Below are 23,206 nucleotides of genomic sequence, written 5' to 3' on the forward strand. Positions count from 1 at the left end.
TGGTTGTTCTACAGACCTGAAAAGCACTTTCTTGGCATGCTGAGGACTGAGCAGAGGAACAGTCCTTGCCTTGAGGAGTGTACAGACCCTGTCCTCAGCCTGTGAGCAGCCAAAGGTGCCAGAGCCACCACGGGGACAGAGCGTAAGAGCTGCAGGGAGAGGAGGAGGTGGCTGCATCTTCATCACCTGGATGCTTGAATGTGAGGGTAAAGGCTTGAATGGAGCCAGCAAAAGACTTCCATGGCAGTGCTGTCTCCCTCAGAGCCTGCCTAGTCACTCCTTTGCTGGGATTTCAGCTGACTGGTCTGGAAATTCCTTGCCTTGGAGCCACCTCCAAGTGCTGGAGCTGCAGTTGTCCCTGCTGCTGGCTGTCACTGTATGAGGATGATGCAGTGCCACACTCAAGGATTTGTGGATCCCTCCAGGATGCACGTGTTCAGGTTCAGGCTGGTGGTTTGCCTGGCCCCACTTGCCTGTTTAAAGGTAAACCCGAGTCTATAATGCTTTAAACAGAGCAGAGCTGTGAAACTTCACTTGTGATTCACAAACAGATCAAATGAAAAGAAAAGCAGGACAAACTGAACTGGAGAATCAGCAGGATCTGGAAGGAAGAGGGAGACTGGCTGCATTTTGTAACACCTGGATACCCTCTTGACTTTTGTGTTTGTAACAAGGAGAGGGAAATGTTGGGTCTTTCTGCCTGCCTTTCTCTTGGCTGTTCCTTGAATATTTACATGCCCAAGTCTTGCTTGCCTTTGCTCCTGCTGTCAGCAAACACAGCAAGGCTTGTTTGCTGTTTTCCCTTACGATGATGGATTGCTTGATATTTGTTTGGAGCCTTTTTCCAGACAGAGTTGGGGCTGACGCTGATTCCAGCTGAACCCATCTAATAGGAAGACACTGGAAATTTCAGCCGTGTTTTCTCATCGTTTATTCTCAGCAGAGGAAAAACCTGCATGCAGAGATCACCAATAACATCAAAAGCTGTTTCAGAATTTCCTAATCAAAGGACTTCACGCCACTGCAATTATCCCACTTGCAAAACTTCCCCATGGCAGAGCACGGAATCCTGTGACAGTGAAGAGCACTCTGTGCATAACTCTGGTCTGCAGTTAGCATTGATAAAGGTAAAAATGCTGTCTTCCTGCAGCCAGTGCTGCACATCTCAGCACTTTGCCTGCAGTCAGTCCCCTGTTGCTCCTCAGACATGGATCACTCCTCACACAGCAGGAGCTGATCTGGCAGCCCCGGCTGTGCAGGAAGCACAGAAGGCACGAGCCAGTTGTGCTTCCTAGATGAGGAATCAAGAAACAAATACTCCCTTGTTCTCCTCTGTCTCTATACAAAAAAAAAGGAAAAAGAAAAGAGAGAGACATTGCTCTCCACCGTGACTGTTTATTATTCCCAGGATACTGGGATTTCATTGCTTTCTAACATTCTCAATTTTTTCTAACTTCTTTTCCTTCATCGTTAAGAGTTGTCAAATGTCTTCTGATGTCCTGAAGAGGCTGTTCCGCTTCCCCCCTTCTCCAAAACCGTTCTGAGAAGGACTGAAAATGGCACAGTGGCAACTAGAGAGTCCCAGCGTGAGAATCCCTGCTGCTCCTCATCCCTGCCTTGGCAATCCTCCCTTCCTCCTGCCAGCAGGTGAGGCGGAGGCATCCAAAGCTGAGATTCCCTTAAATGCTGTGAAATTCCCAGTGTAATACACACTTGATAACAGCACTTCAAAAGGTTTTTAGGAAGCTTTTTAATTGGCCACAGCTACTGGAGCTGGACAGAGTTTGAGGGGGGAGATCTGAAGTGTTTAAGCTGCTCTGAGTTTCTCTCAATTGTTTGAAAAAAACAAATTCGGGGGCTGAATTTGGGTACAGAAAGGAGGAGGCTGGAATGCTGTAGGAACAGCCCAGGTAAGTAGAATGGGAATGGATAAAGCTGATTTTTGTTCCTCCTGTGCTATCTGATTCATGTTGCCCAGGAGGTTTGGTGTGGAGTTGGCAGGAGGAGTTTTCCATGTTTGTGTGTGTATTTTAGGAGGGATTAAAGCTCACAGTAGAGAAGCAGAACCACTGAAATTTTAATTCTGCATTCACCCAGGAACTGATACCTATCTAATACATACAAGCTATAATCTTAAATATAGACGGTATGTTTTTACATAGGTTGTAGAGATATTCTTCTGGGCAGGCTAAAGGTGCAGTGAAGCTTAAAAGCAACTTGTTAAAAGTTGTCTTTGATAGGGATTTACTCTTTTTCTGACTCTCTTGAGAAATCACCAGCATAAGCCAAGAGTAAATAGGGCCAACAATCCCTCCCACCCCTTTTGGGTGGTTATTACTGTCTTACTCTGCAAATTGGCTTCCATAGCAAGTAGGCTGTCTCTGTTCATATGCTTTACTTCCCTATGGGGTTTATAAAAATAAGATGGAAAAAAGGCAGGAGAAAAGTAGCTTCCTATGAAATTAATTTCTTTCTGATCCAAGAAAGACAAAACCATTGAGCAGCAGAAGGAACTGGTTAGGGCTCAAGGCTGATGCTACTCTCTGGGTGGGTTAATTTATTTATACATCCAGATTTTTTTCAAAGGTTTGAAGATACATCCATCAGTCTTGAGCCTCCCAATGGCTTTGGAAGAAGTTCCACAGAGCCTGGAGGGAGAAGCTGCTCTACAGCCAGGGGAAGCCTTGTGAGTGCCCCTGCCCAGCAGCAAAAAAACCCATGCCTTTCCACCTTTCTCACATGCACATGTCCCTTTTCTTCATTCCCAGCAAGGAGAATCCTCTGAAATCTCAAAATCTCTCTGCTCAGCCTTTGTGAGAGGTTGAGGCTTTGGCTGAGGGCTAGGGCTGCATCCAGGCTTTAACAGATTTGACAGCAGAGCCTGTGGAAGCCTGGCAGCATCCCTGCATGCCCAGGGATGTGCTTGCTACCAGGAGACGGGGGATGGAAATGTATTTAGCTGCTCCTATTGTTCTCCTCATTCAACCCAAGTTTTGTTGGTGTGAAGTTAAGGAAGGAAAATGTGGACTGGAGTTAGGGAAGCGTTCCCTGGGAAAGGAAGACAGTGATTCCTGGGGCCGGGATTGTTGTGGCAGCGCGGGATGTGATGGCTGCGAGACAGCCTCTGACAGGGATCGACCTGGGAGCCGCTGTGCTACAAAGGCACGGGGGAAATGAGTGATGGGAACCTCCTCTGACTGCACAGCTCCCGAATTGTGATGGCACTCAGAGTGGGAGAAGCCTGGCGGGGGGCAGGAGAGGCTGACAGGGGTGCCAGGTTTTGGGAATTGTGTGCAGGCTGGTGTCTGTGACTCAGCCCTGGCTGCTGGCTGTGCTGGCTGCCTGCACGTTTCCACTCATCCCAGGAGGGTCTGCCATCCCCCATGCCACCCCCCCTGCAATCCTCTTGCCATCCTCCTGGTCTCTGCAGGGTCTGCTATCCCCCCTTCCATCCCCCTGGCCTCTGTAGGATCTGCCATCCCCCTGCCACCTTCCCCCCTGGCCTCTGCAGGGTCTGCCATTCTCCCCCCGCCACCTTCCCCTGGCCTTGTCAGGTGGAGCCAGGCTTCAGGAGCAGCAGGAGAGCAGTCTGCATTCTGCTTTTCCAGCAATCCTGAAGCAGGATTGGGGGGATGGCCCTGCTGGACACCCCTCACCAAGAGCTTTGTCAGCCCTTGCACTCGTTCCCTGTATTAGTTTATCTTACCACATAGGACCAGCTCTGCTTTTGGGTCCTAACAAACCCATGTATACTCTGCAAGTCCTATTAGAGATGTCAATCATCATTCTCATTCTGTGCCAAGTTATAAATCCCACAGATTTATATATCCAAAGTCCTCATCAGTCAAAAGATTAGGTCAAAGGCAATGAGTTAAAACAAGTGAGAGGTGACTCCATTAAGAGCAGTGATGAGCCAGTACTCACTCCTGGTGATTCCCCTGAGCTGGGTGTCATGGGCTCACTCTGCCCTTTCTGCCAGCCAGAAAGCTTAGCCAGTGGAGAAAAAGGTTTTATCTAAAGGATTTCATTGGAGTGGTCCCTTTCCTCCCCACATCCATACACTGTCTGAGAAGCAGGAGCTGGATGGAGCAGGATGTGAAGCTCCCAGACCCCTGGTCTCCTGGCTGAAACCAGACCACCATCCCTCCTTGTCTTGGGGAGGAGCCTGCACTGGGTCACGGGAGTTACTCCTGTTGTGTTGTATTTTACACATGGCTGGGAAATTGTGCCTCGTCCTGCTGGACAGTGGGAGGTTTTTCCCAGCAGAGGATCAGCAGTTTATTTGTGGTGGGTTAATGACTCCCCTGGTGCTCAACAGGTTCTCCTTCATGTTGGGTTTGCCAGAAAGGGGTTGGCATTCCTGAAAGTGGATCTCAAACAGCACTGAAATCCAGTGATGCTTTTCTCTTTTCTCATCTAGTACAATACTCTTGAGGTCTGGGCTAGGGTAAATAGAGATTTTTTTTTAGCTGTATCACTGCATCTGGATTATTTCCATGTTGCTGGCAAAGCTGGAGGTAATCCATTCCTGCAGGGACAGGGGCTTGGGATCTGGTCACAGATCTGGTGACACACAGAAGCAGAGGGTGAGCAGGGAAAGCTGCCTCTCTGCTCCAGTCATCCCTGCCTTGTCATGTGTGTTTGGACCTTGAGATGCTCCTGTTGAGGCTTTCACAAGCTCTCTCTTGGGATTTTGGCCAGTGCAAGTAATTTCACTCGAGAGTCTTAAAACTGCTGTCCGGGGAGGCAGAGCTCAGCCTGCAGCTCAGTGTGCATATATCCTTGCTATTCCACAGATTAAAAAAATAAAATAAAATAGTGGTGCTCTTACCTCAGGCTATCCATTAGGAGTGTGATTTAGTGCAGGGAGGGCTATAAAGGCAGTTGATAAATCTTCTGTGCAGCACAAATAAAATCTCTTGCGGGAGGAGGAAGGGCCCTGGATAACGAAGCGGGGAGGGAACAGCCCTTTCTCCCTTGTCTAATTAGGCTGTCCAGGAGGAGTTAATATAAAATAATAGATCTGGAAAGCCCAAATCTTCACAGCCTCAGGAAGGACTTCATCCCCTTAAATTACGAGGCTAAGACCTCGTTCAGCAGTGCTTTGAAGGAGATCAACTGGCAGCGCTATTCACGGCAGCTCCGGGCTCGGGCGCGGGCGCTGCGTGATTGCAGCATCTTCTGAAGAGGAGAGCTCACTCCTGTTCCCATTGAATGCTACTATTTTTATCCTCCTTAATTTCTAGAAGGTATTTCCAAGTGGGAAGCAGAGCAGAGAATAGCAGATCTTAACTCTGCTCCGTGTAACAATTGCTGTAAAAAGGAGGGAGAACTGTTCGAAATAGCTTGCATCTATTTTTGGTACCACCAACGTGGCAGCAAAGCACCTGGAGGTGTTTGCAGCCCTTGGCACCCTGAGGGTGATGGGGTATGGGGTGAAGGGGTCACTGCTGCCCCTGTCTCCCGTGGGGTTCACTGGCTCCTGACTCTGCTTGGAGCCAGAGGTACCTGGGGATTTTTGGAGGGGCCACAGGGAAGGGTGATGCTGAAGGGAAAAAGGGGGTGCCTGTGGTTGACTGTATCCCCCTCCCAGCCCAGGACACCCCTCCTGTCTCACCCCTCCTGGGCCCCCCTCGCCTTTGCAGCGTGCTGGGGAGAGCTTTGATCCTTTCCCATATGGGAGGCAGAAGAGCAGAGGGACTTAATTAGGTGCAGTTACCTCACCCACCACAGAGCAGCCAGGCCTGCTGGCATGAGGTCAAAGAGGAAATCCAGGGCCCACCAGGGACAAAGTGGGAGAGTTTTGGGGGATGCCTTGGACCTTTTGCTCTCTCCCACTGAGCTATAAAAGGTTCAAAGTCTTCCAGCATCATGGAAAGGCTGGAGAGCTCAGAACTGAAGCCCTGGATCACTGTTGGAGCTATGGGGTAAGGGGAGTGCTTTGGGAAGAGGGTAAGACAGGATAGATCCTGGCTGGAAAACACAGCCTGGGACTGAGCATTGTGCAAGGGGGCAAATAGGGACACGGATTTGTGGGTCCCCATTTCAGTTTGTGACCCTGGCCAGGCAGTTTTGGATATGTAACAGGGCTTTTATCTTGTGATTACTCCTTTCTGCAGCCACAGCTTTTGCTTCTCTCCATGCCCAGGTTCTCTGAAGCTGCTGAGCACAATGTTGGCACACACAGCTCTTGTGCTGGACAGAAGCGTCCTGCTTCACTTGAACATGAAATATAAATCAGAGATCAAGTGAATTATTGTGCCATGCTGCTGCTCAGGCAATAGGGAGTCTTTAAATCAATCAGGCCCCAAATAAATAAATAAACGTGCAGCAGACATGCTGGAGTGCATGTCTGATTCCTATCAGAGGCAGTAATTCAAGGCAGATGCTTGCAGTTCTCTGCTTCCAGCTCTGTGTTACCTGGGCTGCTGGAGTCGCAGGAGACAGAAAGCAGATTTTTTTCTAAGCTTTCATTATTGTTGCCAAAGAAACCATTTCATTTGGTTGCCACGTGTGCAGCAAATCTGGTTCAATCCATTCGGATACTGAGGGATGAAGGAGAAGGGCTCTGGGGAGGGAAGTCTGCAGGGTCCAGCCCCCTCAATGCCCGTGATGTGCTGTGACCCTGGTGCTGGGGATGGGAGCTGCAGGAGGGAGAGTCGTGCTGCTGCTTGGAGGGGCTGGAAGGGTCCCACTTCAGGGGTTTGACCTGCACGAGCATCCCCACGGCAGCGTGGACAGCTGGGGGAGCTGAGGCTGGAGGGCTCAGAGACCCTCCAGACATCCCCCCATGGAGCAGAACTGCTGTGAGCTTTACACCCTCCAGCATTAAGACTTCCCTGGTTTTCCTTTCAGCTCTCACTGGCACTCAGGAGAGAAACATTTGAAGTGTTTGATCTTTCTGGGCTGCTGATTCCCTCCCACAGGCACTGAGCTCAGGAGCAGAGATCCCTGAGGTTCTGAGTCTGCTGGGCACCATCCTATTCCTTCCTGGCTGGCACCATCCTGATCCCCCCATGTCTGGCACCATCCTGCTCCCCCCTGGCTGGCATCATCCTATTCTCCTCTGGCTGGCACCATCCTGCTCCCTTCATGGCCAGCATCATCTTACTCCCTCCTGGTTGCCATCATCCTCCTCCCTTCATGCTGGCACCATCCTGCTGTCTCTGTGCTGGTCAGCCTGGGCAGGAGCATGCAGGGTGCTCTGGGTGACTCTCCCCATCGCTGCCCAGCCCTGGGGATGGTTCCAACACCCAGCAGTGAAGGTGCCAAGGCAGCCAAGCCTGGGCTGGAGGGGACTGGGGTGACACGAGCTGTGCTAGCCAGGGAGAGCAGAGGCTGTGACGTGGGTGTGCTGTCCCAAGAAGATGGCACTGAGGGCTTAGTCCCTTTCTCAGGGCACTTTTTGTCACTTGCAAATGGTCCCGGGCCCCTCTCACCAGCCCCTGAGGCTGGAGGTGTGTATTTGGATTTCACAGGAGCTTTGCCTGCAGCTGCAGTCTCTGCCCTTGTGTGTGCACAATGCTGGTGCTTTATAAAGGTGAAGGAGCCCTGGACTGAGGGGAGGCTGCTGGCACAGCAGGGCTTTCCCTTGCACGGTTTCTTCTGTCCTGAGCAGACCTGGCAACATCAGCCCAAGGTGATGATATTTCACTAAGTCAGGGCCTCTTTTCCCTCGAGTTCCTCCAGGAGAGTGTTGAAAGTGAAACCTTGGACCAGTGCAGCTGACGCTTTGTGATAAAAGATAAAGCGGTTGCAGCACAAGGGATTCAGCCTGGATTTCTGAAGATTTATCCCCGGGGGAGAGCTGAACTGATGCATGGGTAAGGTTTTTTTCCTCCTAAAACTCCACTTGTAACCCCAAAAGAATAAAGGTCAATCAGTAAAATCCACTCAGCACATAATCCTGTGCCCTTCTGAGCTAGCACAGTCTGTGTAAGAACAAGGCATGCTGATACACGTAGTGGTGCTGGATAGACACACTGTTTATCCCACAGCAGGTTCACCCCTCAGCTCTGAGTGCCATTTTTGGTGTGTTCCTCCTCCAGCAGCTCATCCCAGCCCCGGACAGCAGTGTAAATCCTTCTTTGCAAATCATTGACCCAATAGGTCATAAAAGTTCCTTTATGGCCTGTCAAGACAAGCGAGGTTCTTTACGTGCACCCTAAGTCAGCACAGTAAAACTTTTATGGTGTTTTCAATAACAAGAGCTACTGCACATGAACAGCAACTAATTTTTAAAGCCTTGGTATTTCAGCTGAGATGAGGTTTTTTCCTCTCTTCTGTTGGAAAAACACTCAGATTAGTGTGCTCAGCAGTCAGTGCCTGGAGCTGACCTCTCTGCCTGATGTGGTGCTCCAACTTCCACAATTACTGAGCACCCCTGGAGAGGAGCTTCTGCAAACCAGGCTGCTCTTCTGCTAACATCTGTGCAAGTGGAGAAGCTGAGCTTCAGGCTCCCAGGTGCCCTGGGGAAGCAGGAATCCCTAATCCCAGCCACTGCTGCACCCAAGGGTTGAGTGTGGAGATATCCAAAGGGAGGAGGGCAAGGGGCACAGAGGGGCACATGCCATCCTGGGACACCTTCATTAGTGAATTAACAGGGTTTATTCAGAGTGCTCAGCCTGCTGCTTGTTACACTTGTGATTTTGGTGCTCTAAGGTTGCTGCTGTGGCCATGAGTGCCTGCCCCACCCCAGGGTCCAGTCTGGGCAAAGATTATGGCATTTGATGACCTGGATAAGGGAATTGCTTTTGTGTGGTGGTGTTGTTTTCCTTGTGAGGTTTTTTATGACAGAATGACATTCTTTTCTAAGCTGTGAGAGGCCTGAGCTGTCTTGGCTCTGCATCTGACCTTAGATATCCTCAGACAAGGTATGATGGATGCTGTCCCTGTGCCCTTTAATTACCTGGTAGAAATGACTGTGCCCTAAATTCACACTCGAGCAGCCAAGGGTTGTAATGTGTCACTTCCTCACTGGAGCCTCAGCCACTTCATTGCTTCTCTGCACTCCTTTGCCCCCAGTTACAGCCTTTTCCTCCTTGGCAAACTTGCTTGGAGCTGTGCTGCCCCATGACCCCAGTGTGGGGATCCACACATGCCCCTGACCCCAGTGGGTTACAGCATTGGGGTCTGGGGTCCCTTGCCAGCAGTGGGGTCCCTGCTGGCTGGAGCCTCAGCCCTCGGTGCTGTTGGTGCATGGTGAGCAGATGAGCTCCAGGCACTGGGGTGGGAATCGATGCTGGGACAGTCAGTTCTGATTTCCCAGCCCTGACAGAAGCAGGGAGCAGAAGGTGAGAGAGGCCCCACTGTTGGGGTTTGTTTTGGATTGATTTTACCACATTTTCATACATAATCTATCTGGGTTTGCTTTCTTTTCTCATTTAAAAAACGCTCCTTTTAAGAAACATGCAAACAGGGGGAAACCCTTCCTCTCTCAGGTCTGTCCCTGGACAAAGGACACGGGACAGTTCAGGGGCTGTGGATGCTGCATCACACCCAGATGAGGATCTGTGGTCTGGGGTGGAGGGGATGCTCCTGCTCCTGGTCCCAGCCGTGGGTAGATGTCTCTGCTTTCTCAGCTGGGCTCAGCTGGGCTGCCAGGAGGGCTGGAGCCACTGGAGCCCCTCCATCTGTGTGCAGAATTTGGTTTTTTTCCCCATGTCAGGAACGACAGTGATGCTGGAGCAGCAGCACAGCAAAGGCTGGGAATGCTCAGGGGAGCTTCAGGGAGGAACTGTTGCTGTCGATCTGTTAATTAAGATTAATGTGCTAGCTGATAAGGATGACTCTGCGCCAATTGCTATTACGAGCCAAGATCCTGCGAGGCAGCGAGCAGCACATTCCTGCTTCCTCAGCAGTTGGAGCCTCAGCCTTGCAGCCTGAGCTTTGGGGCAGAAATTGGGATCTGCACAGCTCCCCAGACCCCCGAGGGCCCCTGGGCTCGCTTGCTCTGCTGGTGGGGTTCTCGAGAACTTGGTCTTGTGCTCTCTTGGCAAAGGAACAGTTTTAGCTTTCCAGATGGTGTTAAGGCAGAGTTTTGCATCCTCTCATCCTAAGATTAGTGTGAACATTTCTCCACCCAAGAAGCGCATGAAATGAGGGACATCACTGAAAAATATATGTGTACATATTTATTTTTTTTCCCTCTCAGGTGGGATCTCTGAGGAAGCTGGATATGCTGGATGTGATGAATTAGGACTTGGTTTGTCTTTGCCACAGCTGTCAGTGCACGATTTTGGAGCAGAGGCTGCTTGCTGAGCACCACAGCACCCCATCCCATCTTGGGAAGAGCCTGCTGAATCAACATCTCCACAGTCCCAAAAAGCCAGCAGAGCCACTGAAACTGGAACAGCTGCAGGTGACCGTGTGCTCAAGGCTTCAGAGCATCACAGATTGTTGAGGAACTCATTTTAATGTTCTTTACTCACTTCTTTGCTTTTACAGCCTCCTCATTCCCTTGGTTTCTGTGTCTGGTACCAGCTGCATTTAAGGGCAGAATTTGTGTAACCAGCCCTTATTAAAGCAAAGCCTCAAAGTTCACCTTTTTGGATAATATCATTTTATTAGTAGAAGGTAGAAGTGGAAGGATTGAATTCTCCCTGAATCCCAGACGAATTTTCCCCCTGCTCAGTCCCCTCCTGCCTTGTCCCCTTCCAGCCCTGACCGCTCCTGCAGCTGCTTTCATTTCCCTGCTGTTCCTCACAAAGGCCTCTGGCACCAGCCCTAATGAGTAAGTGTAATTAACCTGTGACACCTCCCAGTGCCTGCCAGCAGCATGGGGACAGGGACAGTGGCCGTCCTGCCCTGCTGCCAAGAGATGCAGCACTGCTGCAGCCAGGCAGGGACAAGCCCTGGCTGTTTGGGGCATCACCTCGGGTCATGGCCAGTATCTGCTGTCAGGCAGAGATTTGGCTGAAATAACACTGCCCTGGGGGAGGAAATGCCATTTTCCCTGCCATAAAAGCAATTCACCTTACATCAAACAGGGAAGCTAGTTTTTTTTTTTTTTTTAACTTTGAAGTGGGATATGATTTTGAAGCCTCTGCTGTCCCACAATTTGCTTTTCCTTACAGGCATTGCTCGATGGCCTCACCAACATCCCCTTCCCACTCTGTTCCTGAGCTCCACAAGTTTCAAAGTTGAGCCAAAGTCTTCTTGCCCTGAGAGTCTGCACACAGATGCCCCAGTCACACGTGCAGGAGGAGACAAGCTTATCACTGCACCCTGCACCCATCAGTAACTCCTGTGACTGCCAGCTCCTTGCAGACAGAGCAATCTCCTAGCAACCTTGCACTGGCTCTTTGGATGCAACCTAATTCAGTTTCTGGTCATCCAGAACAAAACCTCATGAAGGCATCTGGCAAACAGAGTGACAGACAGGCTGTGGTGGAGTGCTGGAGCATCTGGCATGATGATTGTTTCAGCAAAATCCCTGCTTGGGGCTGATTTTGGGGTTTTTATAGTAAGCCTGAGTGTAACATTCAGGTGAGGGCTCTGCAGCATCCTGCTGAGTGCTGGGTACCACCAACCTGAGCTGAGTGCTCAAAGGAATGGTCCTGGTGCTGCTGAGGGTGCTCCTGCTTCTCTTTCTTTCATCCTTGTTTCCCGGTAAAAAGGAGTGATAGAATGTGCTGATGGTTGTGATGCCAGTAAAAAAAAAAAAAAAACAGAGGAAAGAGAGGAGGAGTGAGGAAAAGAGTGGCATTTCTCTAGCCTAGGGGAACAACACATCCAGCTCAAAAAATTTGAAAAATTTGGCAGCCTTCCACTGGCAGTAGATTTTTTTGCAAATTGCAGCAGTGGAAGAATTTTAGCCACATCTGCTCTCATGTCTGTAGGTGACTCACAGTGATGCCCAGTAACATGCTGGGCACTGGGAGCTGCTTTAGTGGAAAGTTTGAGCACCGCTGTCTTATAGTGCCAAGCTCTGACTTGGCAGGATGGGTTATGGAACCCAAATTCCAGCATTTACTGACTGGTGAGCGTTTGGCTCTGGGATCTGAGCACCAGTCTTTACCCGTGCTTCCCATGCAGAATCCATACAGGCAAAGCAGTAACTCTTCCTGAAATAAATTAAATGCTGATGCTCATTTAGAAAGGATTTATAGGAGGCAGAGTGCAGCTCCAGCTGGCAGAGCAGGAATGGAAAGTGGAGCAGGAGGCAGGGATGGGGGCAGGATGGGGGGCTCAGGTCACACAGTACCCCACGTGCTGTGGCTGGAGGGTGGCTCTGTGCCCATACCCTGTGGGGACACAGCTGTCCCATCCCACAGGTCACTGTGCTCATGCTAACAATGCTCTCAGCATTGCCCGGGTCCCTGGGAACTGCCTGGAGTTGAGTGTGGTCAGTGGCTTCCAGTGCCCAGTCTGGGGATGTTAAAATTTAAGTACAAGCCATTTTATGTGGAGGGGTGAGAGCTCTTTCTGCTGCCACTGAGCTCAGTGACTCCCACCAGGGATGGCTCGTGCCAGTGATTGTGCTCCTGATCTGGAATCTCTCCAGAGGTGTCCAAATCCCAGGCTTGGAGCCAGCCCTGTGACCCAGCACCAGCTGAAGATCTGAATTTAAATCCAGACACAAAATTTGGGAGTGCAGGGACTGAGGGACTCATCCCAAACTGAAACCTTCAATCAAGATTTCACCATGTGGTGCTGGGATTCTGGAGAGCTCTGTGCCACCCTCTCTGCCCCAGCTCTCCCACCCCTCCATGAAGTGGCTCCAGGTCCAATCCTGCACACACAAAACCCCTGGCACTGGCTGAATCTCTGGAGCTCTGCAGGGCAGGGTTTTCCTCACTCACTGCTGTGCTCTGGGGCAGTTTATTCTCTTGGCATCTGGTTTTATCCTGCCCTGGCTGCTCACAGAGGGTTTCAGAGAACAAGGGGCCGGTTTCAGACCTTGCTATTACAACCTCACATTCAAGAATTACTACTACTATTATTTCCAAGGAAACAGGGACTCACACTCGTATCTTTTATGTGATTTCTCACATCCGGAGGTTCTCACGTGACTTTGCTGCCTATTTTTAGCTCCTCAAACATCTCTGCCAGGATGAAAGCTTTAAAGAAAACCCACCCTTGAAAGGGATGAAACAGGCATTTGCTTTAATGGTAAATTTGTGACTGTGACCCCCGAATCCCTACATTTCAGCAGCCTGGGGAGAGCAGGCAGGAACATCAGGCTGCAGTTAACTGTTTCTGTGTTTGCTGTTACACCCTCCTTCTTCAAACAGCAAAGACTTGTTGTAAAACAGAGCTGTTTCTAGAACCAGATCCACCTACAAGTCATTTAAAAGCCTCCTACCTCAATTTTGCAGGTAAAATGTTAGTCTAGCAGGAATTGAGAGGAGGGATTTTCCCCTCCATCTGCTTCTTGGCTGCTTTGGGGGAGGAAAAACCCCCCCCGGCTGTTTTCACTTGCAGCACCCACCTTGGGGTGGATGGATGAGGATGGGACCCCTCTGTCCTTTTGGGCTTGGGGTGGCCGTGGGCACCCACCTGGTCCTGCCCATTCCAGCACATGGGATGCAAAACTTGGCATTTCCTTTGGATGCCTCACAGGAAGCATCCTATTTTAAAAACCCAGCCATAAATAACACATAGTTGTATCCAGCTATTCGAGCGAGAGGAAAATTGTTCTCATTGTCACAAACTTTCATTTCCATTTTTGTCTCAATTTCAGCTTCATTAACACATGCTGACCTGCCTTATCAATTATAGCTATTTCTAGCATGGGCATTTTGGTAATTGGCATCAAAATGTCAGGACAGCCAGTTGGAGCTCTCTGGGTACAGAAACCTCAGCAGTGCCTCTCGCTGATTACAAGCTTCAGTAATTAGTGATCAGCCGAGTCCCACCCTCGCTGCCACAGCTGCAAAATCCCCGTGGTGCCACACTGGAAGCCAAGCCCCAGCTCGGGTGCTCCCTCCCGGGATGTCATTGTCACTGAGCACAGATCAGGGTGGCAATCACCCCCAGAGCCACACAGAGCTGTGCACCCCGACCAGCCCTGCTGAAGGTGGAAAATTTATCCCGGATGAGTCAGGGCTAAATTTGTTCTCCTTCCCTGAGCTTGCAGCGTGCAGCCCATGGCTTTGCTCTGGCTGTTCCTGTCCCTATTCTTTCCTGGATTTAGAGTCTGTCTGAGCTGTTGGGATGATGGTAGAGCCCGTTCCTGAGCAGGAGGAGGAACGGAGGGGTTCAGCATTCCAAGAGACTGGCAGGCTGAGGCTGCTGGGCTGTAGGAGGGATGAGCTGGGAGCTGGAACAAGCTCCTGCCAGACAAGTAATTGGGGCTGCTCCAGCAGTGGGAGGTGGAGATTTTATAGGGCCTCTTGGTGTTTGGTTTCCTTTTAAATACTGGTCTCCAGGGCAGGGGCTCTGCTGCCTGCAGAAATCACAACAGAATGAGAGGAGTAGGTTTGGACCAGCCTGTCTGCAGCACCTCAGTGGCAGGGCTGTGGTTAAGGGCTGGCATTACATGTGGTCAGGACAGGTCACTGCTGAGCATTGCCTCTGCCAAATTTTCCTTTCCTTTGGGAAGCTGGGATGAGGAGAGGCCTCTGCCTCCATCTGAGGAGTTCAGTGCTCTGTGTCCCTGCTCTAGGGCTCTAGGGCCAGTCTCTTGCAGGGAAGAGGCAGCTCCAAGCACTGCTGGGTGCTGCAGATGTATTTACCTTTCCATGCTGAAACCACAAAGCTGTGGAGACCTGGTGACCCCTGTGTCACACGCCGCCCTGCCAGAGGGACAGGGCTAATTGAGACGTGACAGCCTGTGAAAGCAAACTTCCCCTCAGAGGTCAAGAAGGCAAAGCTCATGAACAGATGCAGAAACTGACACTCTGAGAAGCTCCTGGAGGAGCATCACAAGAAAATGAAGGCACATCCCAGCCGTGGCTTCACTGGGCTGTGTGCTCCTCTGTGCAGACAGGGAATTGGGGCAAATGCCTGGCAAAGCCTGGGAGTTTTTGTGGCTGGATGCTGTGGAGGCGTGGGATGGCTGGTTCCTGGGAGAAGCCTCTGAGGGCACAGATAACAGGCAGATAACACAGGTCATCAGGTGGTTTGGGAGGGAGAGACAAGTGGGTGATGGGAGAGCAATCCTGAGCACCCAGAGAAACCCTGAACTCCTTGTGTCTGAGGCAAATTAAAATGGAACAAGAAGAACTGCCTGGCTGAGGTGGATTAAGTGTGTGCGCCTGTATTTCCCTTCAGGAGCAAAAAAAAAGCATAAACAAAATCGAGCTAGCAAAAAGCTGCCATCATTTTGAAAAGAAGCAAAGCTATAATTCCCTAAAAAACCACCAGACCCACATGGTGCAGGGGGACCCTGTTCCAGCTGCCTCTCCCATCAGCAGTCAGTGAGCACAGGCGGTACCCAGCGTGTGCCGGCGACACAGCAGCCTGTTATCACGGTGACATCCCAAAGATAAATGACTCCCATTATTGCCTTCATTCCCCTTCAGTCCCCTGAGGCCCCGGCAGCGCTGACCGAGGTGCTCAGGGCTGTTCACAGCGAATCCTCCCTGCTCATGCAGGTGGGGCTTGCAAGGGCTCTTCACCTGGCACAGCTCTGAAAACCTGAGCCACGCTCCGGAGAGAGCTGAGGATGCTGCAGTGCTTTACCAAGAACAAGCCTGCTGCCAATACCCCCTGGATTGGGACAGAACGTCTGTGCCTGGCCCTTCTGCAGGTGTTTTTTGTGGCACCTTCCTCTGCTCAGGTTTTACAGCAGGGGCAGTGAGATGCCATGGCATGCTGTGGTACACTGAAGCCATCAGAAACACTCCTGCTGCTCTGTTTTAATCTTTTCCCCCGTTCCTTGCCTCCATCCCCACCTTGTCTTTGTGTTTGCTGTGTCCCACAAGCACCTTTCTCACCCACTGGGGTGGGAGAGCAGGTAAAACTGGCCCCTCTGCAAGCCACAGCCAAAGGCAGAGTTTGGGCTTGTTACCATCAGCACGGGTGGAAAATGGCTTTGGGGTTAAATCATTCTCACAATCATCAGGTTTCACAAATATCTCATCGTGCCTGGAATTAACATGAGTTAATTTCTGCAAAGCAGTCCTTTATGGAGGTAGGAGCTACCTTGGCTTTCTAGAAATAGAGATGCTTCCTTCCCAAACATGGCTGCAGAGACCCTGACTTTCTGATCTCTCCTCAGCCTCAAGACACCCCACAAGAGGTTGTACATGAGCAGGCCAGGCTCAGAAACAGCACCCAATTCAGCTTGGCTCCCCACCCCTGGGGCTGGCCCCACATCTGGGGGATGCTGAGAGCTCAGAGATGTGATCTGAGTGGTTTAATTCTATTACTCACGAGCTCTGAATAGCTGCTTTAGACACCCTTGACCTTCTGCTGCAGAACAGATCAACTCTCTGTAGTGATATACTTTATCTGATTCAAAGGGGAAGCATCCAATGAAGCACTTGTTTTGAAAACATTATTTTACGTTGTGCCCCATTAAATTGTTGACATGTTGCCCCCTGGCTATTTGGCATTAGTTATACTCAAACACTATCTGCAGCCTTAATCTCATTTTGCCGTTCCTCATCTTTATTCCTTGATCTTCATATTACACTGCTTAACAAATCTGTTCAAGGACAAAATTGTTTCAAGACAGGGTTTGATAAGCTGGGGGAAAGGGCTGCAGAGCTGGGCAGGAATTCTCTCTTGGGTCCCAGGCACTGGAATTCAGAGCAGCCAGAAGGGGTTTGGTTTATCTAAACTTTGCTCCTTCCCTGCACGGATTCAGATTTCTGCTGGTCACGAGCTGTGCCAGGAGGGGTTTGTGGTTTGTGCCATTGATGGATATCTGACTCTAGGTGGTTTTTGTGCCCCTCCCTTTGGGGAGCTGCAGAGCCATGTGGGTACCATGGGACAGGCTCTGTGCCCTGTCCCCATGGGTGGCACTGCTCCTGGGAGGGGTTGTTGCTTTGCTCTTCTTCACAGCTTGTGCTACAGCTCTTCAGACGGGATCACCTACACATTTCAACAAATGCCCTGCTGGTTCAGGGGTGTTGGTAATGCTCTGTACCCCTCCTGAGCCATGCCAGTCCTGTGCTTTGGTGATATTTTGCTGGGCTGCTGCTGAAGGAATAATTTCTTCAGAAGGGCTGGACCCCAATTGCCATCAGTTTTGTTGTAAACCCACCAAGAAATCTGCAGGGAGAAAGAAAGAGGTTCCAGTGCCTTCCAGCCACTGCACCACCAGTCTGGAGGGAGGGCCTTTCGCTACCACCCCCTCCAAGCTGCTCCATGCCTTGGAGGGTTTATATTGGGTTTTGAGTCATATTTATTCTATGCTCCTTTGTGATAAGCCACAGGATTTGGTGGGGAATTTGGGAAAAGTGAGTCCTGCTGTGCTGGAAGTGTGCTGGATGCTCTCACTATTTGCATTGCAAGTCTAGATTGGAACCAGGTGAAAAAATGTGCTCACAAAGAAGCCAGTGGAAAAAAATCGCTTGATTTTTAAAGTGTTTCATTTTGAGAAAGGGAAGAGAAACTAAACAATCAGTGCTATTAAAATTTTCCATCACTATCCTTTTCATGCAATAGGACTTTTCCTGTGCTCCAAAGCTCCAGCCAGCAGCACAGGGCACCTGGGAAACCTTTCATTAGAGGAGCATGGAAAAGGTCCTCAGAAGTGGACCAGGGGTTTACAAAATGGAAACAAGAGTTTTCATGAAATCCTTTTCTACCTTTGTAGTCCTTTCTGGGGGGTTAGAGTGGATCCTCTTTGTGCTGGCCAAGTAATTGTCCCCAAAGGTCACCAACAGTGGGCATCTGCACATGGAATTCTCCAAATGACAACCTGGCAATCCTGGCAATACCTTCCAGAGCTTCAGACAGGGATCCTAGCAATTTTCCTAGGAGTAAAATATAAATTTGTACTCTCTATTTCTAGTAAACTGTCATGGGAATAAAAAAGTAATAGACCCTGACAAGATAAGAAGACCCAAGATGTTGAAAAAAATCCTTCAGCAATACAAAACTGAATGAAACCCCAGCAAACTGGATATGTTTAGCACCAGCTCATCTCTTTCTGACATCCAAGCAGTTGGAAATATAGGTATAATTAAAAGGATTTGCAAAGCCAGCATAACACTAAGAAGACTATTTTACATTATTTTTATAATGAACTTTAGTATTTACACTATTGCAGCAGGAATCCAAATAAACGTTTGTGGTTTATTTCTTTTCTGCCTCCAGTACATTGACTTTGGTTAAACAGCTATATTTATCAGTGCAATGCTGGCTATAAAAGTGAAAGAAACAAACTATAAAATGTCCAGCGAAGCTGTGTATTTCTTTAGGTAGGTGGGTACGTGGATGGTTCATAATTCTGGGGGTGGTAGCCACCTTTATTGCACATGAACAATGTCATCTACAGTGATGTCCAGATTTACAAAGGTTTTTAAGACTCAAAAGCAATAGATATGTGTTTATCAGGATCATAAAATGGTTGAGGCTGGAAGGGATCTTAAACATCCTCTGGTTCCAAGACCCTGCCATGGTCAGGGACGTCACCCACTGCACCACTGCTGCTTGGGAAACCCTGTCCTCCCTGTCTGGAGAGGACAAACATTGGCAGGTACATCTGGGTACCTCCTGGGTGACCCTGCCTTCCTAATGGGAATGAATAACATGAGGCTGATGATAAATCTGCTTTTTTAAAGTTGAATCCTTCACCTGATGTAAAGGGGGAAATGGTGCTGCAGAGACAAGAATGAAGATCGGCTCCAAAACTAACAAAGGAGCAAAGAGGCCCCAGAAAGAGTAAGGAGTCAGATCCCAAAAGGACGCAGTGGCTGAGATAGCCTCCAGCTCCATAGATTTCTCTATGCCAGGAAATGGAAGATAAGGATCATTCTTCACTCCTGATACTTTGCCTAATTCTGTAATGGCCCGTGGTGAATGGTCCATAGCTCTGCTCTTGAAGTGATGGTTCTGGCTGGGGCTGAACATCGTTTGCTCTCATCCAGGAATTTCTCTTGAACTGTGGGCCTGGAGGGTCCCTGTTACAGCTTTTGCAGGAGCCTGTCCCATACCAGGAGCAGAGCAGAGTCCAGGCTCTTACAGGGCTGTGCAAGCAGACAAATACACGGGCGCTTTTTGGAAAGGAAAAAAAAAAAAGGTAAAAAATAAGTAAAAATTGTGGCAGAGTGTCTGGTTGAGTTACAGTAAATCTTAGGAAGCAAGAGCAGAGGGCAGCTCCTTACATCTGGGTTAAAACTAATTGATCTCTTTCCCCCAGCACACAGACCTGTCTTTATACTGAGCCTGTAAAGAAAAGTTCCCTGAAAGTCACCGGAGACAAATAATCCTTCAGGAGTCAGTGCTGACACAGAATTACATTTTCAGTCATTTTTCAGTTGTATGCGTCTCCATCCTGTCACATTAGTTTGCTAACACTTCCAATGCAACAATGAGACAAACAGAGCATTGTGCTGGTCCAAGCCAAACATTCATCTCTGCTTGGCACCGGTTCAACAGGCCTGTCAAAACTGCTGGCGAGCTGGCCAAAGCTCATTAAGTGGTTGGATGCATATTTAGCATGGAAAAGAGCTTTACCCAGGGCTCTGAGTAATGCGTGGACTGAGTGGGCAGGAAAGAGGAGGGATGGTAGGAAGGCGAGCTGGGTGTATTCCTTGTGGATTGCACCTAAATTGGAATAAAAGAATAATGTAAATATCTACTGAGGGAACATATTTCAAGGCAGAACAGAAGTGAATTGCAAAATCCCTGGGCCCAAAGCCAGCCTTAAATGTGTCTCAGAAGAGACATTGGTGTTCCTGCTCCTCGGTGTGTGCGATGTTGCGAGGATGGTTTCCTGAGAATGGTGACTGCTCTGCTGGCCTCAGCTTTCCTTCCCAGCCTGAACTTGGTGGCTTTGGAGAGGTCTGACCTCTCCAAAGAGGCTTCCCTTGCACACTGACTCCACCCGAGTCCATGGAGGAATCTGGTTTTTGGGGATCCAGCACGAGCCAGTGTAAAGCATCCCCCGGTGCCGGCAGGAGCCGGGCTCAGCCCCCGGCACTGACACAGCTGTTAACAGCTGGGGAAGCATTTCCTCAGGAGGAGACGAATTAAGAGAGAGAGATTTAATTGCAGAGCCTCGATGTTTGTGTTGCCTTCTGGTGTTGAGCTGATGTCAAGGAAAGAATGATCAGGGTACAAGTGGCACTTCCCAACTCACCCACATTCCCGTGCCTTTGCTTTCTGCACTGCTCAGTTTCAGTACATCTCTGTAACCTGCAGGAATGTTGCTGATTTTCACAGGCAAATGGTCAAATATTAAACAAATTTACCTCCAAACATGTATACACATGTCAGAAAAGTTCCTTGCTTTCTTCATGTATCCATATTCATATACCAGTGTCCACATAAATCTGAGTTTCCTAAATTCATGCCTAAAACTCCCAGCACTGTTCCCTTAAATACTCACTCTTTGACAAGGAACGGCGAATAACAAAAAAAAAAAAGGAAGGGAAAGGAGAAAGAAAAACTTACTGCTTAAGAAAGAAATTTTTCTGTGTGCACTGAGATGATTCAATATGAAGGCAAATAATTAGGATGCTGGAATTGAGAAATCCTTTATTGCAGATGAAGAAAGAAGCCATTCATGGACTAATTAACAGAATGCTTCAAGCAAATGTTAACAATTGACCAATTGAGTATTTAAAGGTGTGGTTTATTTTAAACGCAGCACCTCTGATTGCTTACTTGCTTGCTTACTTACACACTTGCAAACAATTGCTCTGTTCATTCAGCTTGTCTTCTTCCCCCACCTTTTTTTTTTCTCTAATTGTAAGTTCTTGCAGGGCTTTAGAAGGGGTCCTTTAATTTACAGTGATGGCCATCCTGATCTGTGCAAGAAATTCAGGATCATGCAGGACTGTGGTCTCTGTGCCAGGATCCATCCTTGCCGAGGTGAGCATCTCCTGAGATCTCTTTGCAAGGTGCTGAGACGTTATTGCTGCTGGATTTTGTTGTAGCTGTCAGTCAACTATGAATTGTTGAGCTTCAGTGTCTGTGATTTTAAAATGGAAGTTAATTATGCTTAAAAGTGTACAGAAGTACCAGAACTGATTCAAAGTCTGTGAAAGGGGAAGGAGTTCAATCTTCCTTGTCTAAGTAAAGAGCTTAATGAGTATATCTAGGAGCAAGGTAATTTCTTGGATAACTGTGATGACTTCTGGTGGATGGAGGTGCAGCTGGGTCTGGCTGTAAGAGAAGGTGAGGAGGTCATGTTAGCCTGGTTGTTACCAATCCCTCCTGTGTCTGATTCAGCTGGGGACAGGGTGGGTAGTCTGAGCTCATTGCTTCAAGTCTGCCTGGGAGTGGCTTTGTGGTTACAGGTGGGCATGGTTAGGTGAAGATAGGAATTTTTTTCTCCTCGTGGAATCACACCAGGATGGAGAGTGGCAGAGATGTGCTGGAGTTTGATTAGTTCAACCACTCCTCAAGGCAGAACTTGACCCTCACAGCAGATATTCCTGTAATCTGCCTCTTGCAAAGCCCCTTTTTGGCTGAGGGATAAGATCTCATCCCTCTCCAGGCTTTGGGGAGTTAACAGGCTGCAATGTTTCATTTCCACAAACCGGAGACATGAGCACTGAGAAGACATCCAGAGCAGGATTTGCTTTATCTCTCTGGCCTTTGGGTGACTTTTTCTCTCACTATGGTGAGCATTGTTCCCTCTGCATGCAGTTACCTGACACACTTACCTGACACTTAATCACTGCTGCCTGGGGTTGCTGTTCTGCTGGGTGTGCTCACCAAAAGAGTGCCTTGGAGGCAGAAGTCTTTGGCAAGTGTAAAAACCTCCTCAGAACTTGGGTTTGGGAAATTCTTTTTGCCCCCACTTCTCAAGGGCTTATTATTGAAGGACTCCAGGCTCAATTAGACCATAAAAGCTGCCTGACATTTTGATTTATGAGATCTTAAAAGTGAGTGCTGCTTATCAGCCACGGTGTGCAGCGAGGGCCCCGTGCCTCGGTGCTGTTCCTGCAGGATGGAGCTCGGCTCTGCAGTGAGGGAGCCTTGGGAATTCTGCTGGGGGGAAGGTCCAAAGTCCATCTGAAGGGCTGGACCACACAGAACAAGAGGGAAGGAGCGAGGGTGCAGCCATTGATGGCTGGCACAGGCACTGCTGCTGCCTCTGCATCCATAAGGAAGGATTCCAGGGATGCCCAGCTCCAGCATGCTGTGATTCAGAGCTAAGGATGTGCTTCTCGGGAGTGTTCTTCCTTTTGCAGCATTTGGGAGTTTCTTCATTTCTAAAGGCTCTGCATTGTCTGGAGCGACTGGGAAAGCACAGCCCCATCACAAAAATACTAATTCTGACGTGTTTTAGTTTTTCCCCAGCTGACAGAATGGCCGAAAGGTGTCCCTTCTTACAGCTGGCCAGAAACCTACTCAATTAAATTACTGTGGTTTTTAAAAAATCAACATCTTTAATCCAATTGCTTTTCTGAAATCAGGGGTATCTCTGGTGCTCCTCTCCAGCATCGGCAGGAGCTGCAGCCAGAGCTCAGTCACAGCTGGCACACTGGGATCCACGAGGAGCACCTTGTGAGAGCTGTGCTTAAATCCCTGCCCGTCCCTGCCATCCCTGCCTGTCCGTGCTCTGGTTCCTGCTCCGTACATCCCTCTGCTCCGGCTGTGTGGCCAGGGGGAGGTGATGTTATTGCTGTGACTCACAGCATTCCCATTCTGCCTTCTCCAGCCAGCACTGGGTTTCTCAGCCCACGGGGAGGCAGGAAGGTGTTTGGCAGCCCTGTAGCTAGATGCTTTTGTGACAAGCCCAGTCTTAACAGCTCCAGGTCTAAGGTTGCTTTTAAATGTATTATAAATTTATTTTCTTTTCCCGGCGTTTGAGCATCTTAATGTGCTATGAAAGAAATACCTCATGACTAAATACTGTTCTTCCACAGTAGATGCCATAGCATGCAGCTGCTGGCTCCAGTACAACATCTGTTAAGAATCTACACATTATAGCTAATGGGATTTTTCACCTTAAATGAGGTTTCTGTGATCTGCATAGTTTTGTTCGTGGTCCTCAGGTGATGAGGGAAAATGTAGCTGCATGACTTTGATCTCCAGTGTACTCTTATCCCAAACCACTGTTGAGAGGCTTAATTGTACAAGATGCAAAAACAAAACCTCTTAAAGCAGCACTTGGATATTTTAGTGGACTTAG

General features: G+C 49.2%; 1 long non-coding RNA gene across 1 annotated transcript; it reads left to right on the top strand.

Moving 5' to 3' along the window:
- Nucleotides 1-1,546: 1,546 nt before the first annotated feature.
- On the top strand, nt 1,547-10,397 carry LOC148222465 (uncharacterized). Its single transcript, XR_015805931.1, has 3 exons — nt 1,547-1,647; nt 7,681-7,823; nt 10,154-10,397. It is a non-coding gene; the product is annotated as an uncharacterized LOC148222465 (long non-coding RNA).
- Nucleotides 10,398-23,206: the final 12,809 nt, after the last annotated feature.

The sequence above is a fragment of the Sturnus vulgaris genome, chromosome 11 (assembly GCF_052056855.1).
Source record: "Sturnus vulgaris isolate bStuVul1 chromosome 11, bStuVul1.hap1, whole genome shotgun sequence".
Classification (NCBI taxonomy): domain Eukaryota; kingdom Metazoa; phylum Chordata; class Aves; order Passeriformes; family Sturnidae; genus Sturnus; species Sturnus vulgaris.